General features: G+C 62.1%; 1 long non-coding RNA gene across 1 annotated transcript; it reads left to right on the top strand.

Annotated features, from left to right (window-relative positions):
• The first annotated feature begins 1,187 nt into the window (after positions 1 to 1,187).
• LOC139081794 (uncharacterized) lies at positions 1,188 to 2,637 on the top strand. Its single transcript, XR_011537112.1, has 2 exons — positions 1,188 to 1,444; positions 1,659 to 2,637. It is a non-coding gene; the product is annotated as an uncharacterized lncRNA (long non-coding RNA).
• The last annotated feature ends 982 nt before the right edge of the window (positions 2,638 to 3,619 follow it).

The following is a 3,619-nucleotide window of genomic DNA, read 5'->3' as shown; positions in this document are numbered from 1 at the left end:
GAGCCGGGAGAGGTGAGGAGACCGAGGAGCAGCCTAGCTCGCTTAGGCAGGAAAGGTCTGAGTCAGGCTTCGCTTAATAAACTGCACGTGAATAATTCAGCAGCAGCGCTGGGAGCTCATTGCATTAGCGCCACCGCCCGTGCCACCCCTTGCGTTCGCGCTGAGTGGAGGGGGTCGCTAACACGCTTTGGGAGGGGAGCAAGATAGAAGACCCCCTGCCCGCTCGTATCCTGGATTCTGCCCCGGCCAAGTCCCGGGAGACTCCCTGGTCCGCGATTTCCTCGGGCACCACTGGTCAGCGGGCCGCCTCCTGGGCCGTCCCAGCTAAGGCGCTCTGAAGAACCGGGGCAAGAGAAGACAGGCGGATGGACCAAGGCCAGAATAGGGCACGCGGGGGTCCGACCTGCGGGTAACCGAGCTGCCGCAGTGCCCAACCGCACACAGAACGTGGGCGCCGTGGCTCTGGGCAAAGTGGAGAAGGCAGGCTCAGTTCTGTGCTCAGAGCCCGGATGCCCTGGGGCTGCTTCGTTCAGGCCGGGATTTTGCCTGCGATCAGAGTGAAGCTCCAGGGAAGCCGCAGGACCCTCCACCCTCTGTGGATCCCCAGGTTCCCGGGCCTCTGCCCCAGCCTCTCCCGGACCCGCAGAGCCCGTTCTGGCGGCGCCAGGCACAAGCGTCAGGCCCGGCCCCTGCCCTCGCCTGCGCGCGGAAGGGAGCCCCAGGCTTCTGGGCCTGAGAGAGAGGCTAAGTGCTTAGCGCCCGCAGCCTTATTTCGTTTGCGTGAATCAGCTCCCTTTGGCTTTTCCACTTCCTACGTGTAGCTGGGTGGGTTCCTGCTGTTGAGGGATCGCACTCATCCCAAGAAATGTCCACCGACGCTTACTTCCTCCAGCTCCACCCCGCGGTCCTTCGCTTCCATTAGGTCGGTCCCACCCTCTCTTCAGCAGCCTCCCTACTCCTACGTGGTGAACCCGGGGCCGAGACCCTCGCACCGGCCCGGCTGGCCCACCTGGGGCCTGATCTTCCCCGGTGTCCAGGCAGCCAGACCAGAAGCCCCGCCGAAGTCAGCTCGCGTCCCCCTCCCCCGCTCCCCCCTCGCCCTCCCACCCCAAAGAATCTTCCTCTTCTGCCGCTGCCGCCTCCTCCTCCTCCTCCTCCTCCTCCTCCTCCTCCTCCTCCTCCTCCTCCCTCCGCCTCTACGCATTTCTTTCTCATTCGTTTTTCTTCGTTTGCTGAAGTGGGGTCGGCCGCAGCCCCCGGCCCTTTGGGGGAGGCCTGGGTTTACTCTGCCCGATCTCAAGGCCTCAGCCGGGGAGCTGGGTTCGCGGCCAAATTTCGAATGGCTTCCGAAGCAGGGAGGCTCTGGCGTCTTCGCAGAGGTGAGATGAGCCGATGGCACCTTGACCTCAGACGGCTCCACCGCCGGCCGGCTGAGTGACCTTGTGTAAGTCTCTTAACATCTCTGAGCCTTGACGGGGGCAAAAGTCAGGAGATTTAGGGAGGCTGAGGGAAGACTACGCGTTTTCATTCGTTTAGGGAAAGGGGTTGCCTGCTTTGGGTCCTAAGATTCGCGAAAATTCTAGGTCTGAAATGGCTATTTATTTTAACGGATATTTCGGGAGCAGCTGGTAGTTGCTTTTTCTTTTCCTTTTTTACAGCTGATGGGATGCCTGACGCTAGAAACTTTCTCTCCAATCCTCACCACATCTCCATTCTATCCAAGAGGAAACAGGTTAAGATCTCTGCGCGCTGGTCAGCGCCACAGGTGGGATTCGAACCCAGATTCGGTTCGGGAACGCTGTTGAGTGGAAGCCCCGCAGCCTCGCCCGCCTTGGGCTGGTGAATCGAGCCCTCGCAGGGCCGACTGCAGGCCGATGCGGGGCTAGGCGGGGGGAGGCTGGGCTGAATCTTCAAGCCGTCCCTTTTTTCTGTGCTGGGAAAGCTTTGAAATTCTAATTTTCAGGTAAACGGTTTTAGCGGCTTCCAGAGACGGATGGAAATGAGACCCAATGAGGGACTTCCGGCAGGTTCTGGGAGAGCCCCTGGGGCGGGACGGGGAGGGCACCATCCCGGAGGCCCAGCTCGGGAGGTGGCATTGGCAGGGCCAAGGGAGAAGCCATCGCTCCCCGATTTTTCCTCCTTGGAGTCTGTCCATCTGCTCATGAGTCTGTCCTGTGCGGCCTACGTCCCCGGAAGGCCTGGACCGAGGGGGGAAGGCGCACGGCCCGCCCAGGGCATTGGTGATGGGGGGACCACCCCTCCTCCGCCCCCTCCAGGGGCGCCTCGCCGAGGGCGGGTCCTCCCAGCGCAGAGAGGGCCTGGCTGGGGGGCAGCCGGGCGGCGCCGGCTGGAGGCCCGAGCCTGGGGAGCCCTGGCTGGGCCGGGAGGGGCTGGAAGCCGGGTCCCCGCGGCCCCGTCCCGAGCGCCCGCCGCCAGGTCGCCCCGTGGCAGCCCCGACAGGCCACGCGTCCCTCGACACAAGTCCCATTACATCGTATTTATGTTTCACTTTATTGTTTTTTCCCTCTCTTATTATTGTCTCACACTGGGGGAGGCAAAGGATATAATATATTCATCTTTATTATACCAAATCTGTGTGAAGCATTTAATAAAACGCTGTTTCCACACAGCCAGGGATATTAGTGTGAGCTATTCTTCAGTTAATGCTCGGCTCTGAGCGCGCCGCCACAGCGCCTGCTGCTGGCGGGCGGGGGAAGCGCGGGCCCTGGGCGCCCGAGCCCCCCGAGCCCCGGAGCCCCCGAGCCCTCGAGTCCCCCGAGGCCCCGAGCCCCCCGAGCCCCTCCCCCAGAGCCCCCGAGACCCCAAGCCCCTCCCCTCGAGTCCCCCTCCCCCCCCTCCCCCCAATCCTCCCGAGGCCCCCGAGGCCCCGAGCCCCAAGTCCCCGGCCCTGCCCCGCGGCTCAGCCAGCCGCCCGTTCTCGCCATGCTCGGGGGACCCCGCGGCTCCGCCTGACAGGCGGGTGCAAGCCCCTCCTGCGTGCCAGCCGTGGGCCTTGGTTCGCGCCTGTGAAATGGGAAGGAGAATTCTATAGGCAATTTCCTCTTCGGGCTCTTTCTTGGAGGCTGAAGAGGCCTGGAGGTGGGCAGGGCTTTATCAACAGGAAAGAAAAAAGCGAGGATTTGTCAGAACGGAGTAGATGAAGGCCAGAGAGAAACGAGGAGGTCACCAGAATGGTTCTAGGCAACAGAGACGCCTAAGCTGGAGCCCAGCCCAGGCGAGGGAGCAGAGTGCATGTCCAGTCTGAGCAGAGCCCAGAAGGTTTCAGCGAGCCTGGGCCTCCCCCCCAGGGGATAAAGCGCCGGAACTTGGTAAGGATGTTGGCCAGCTTCCCGAGGGTGGGCAGTCTCTGTAGTCCAGTTTACAGCTAGGGAATTGAGACTCAGAAAGGTCAAGCGGCTTGTCTGAGGCGACCCAGCTGTAGCATCTGCAGACTTTTCTTCCCGCCCTACCCTAGTGTTCCTGCTCCCTGCCTCCCCCTCAGCGCCACCCCCCATGCCTATCTTTCAGGGTTTTCCATGGCCTATAAACTTTACATTCTGCTTTCTACACACACACACACACACACACACACGCCTACCTACCCGGGATGTCCATGATG

Source organism: Equus przewalskii, chromosome 1, assembly GCF_037783145.1.
Source record: "Equus przewalskii isolate Varuska chromosome 1, EquPr2, whole genome shotgun sequence".
Classification (NCBI taxonomy): Eukaryota; Metazoa; Chordata; class Mammalia; order Perissodactyla; family Equidae; genus Equus; species Equus przewalskii.
This window is presented reverse-complemented; position numbering and strand designations above follow the sequence as displayed.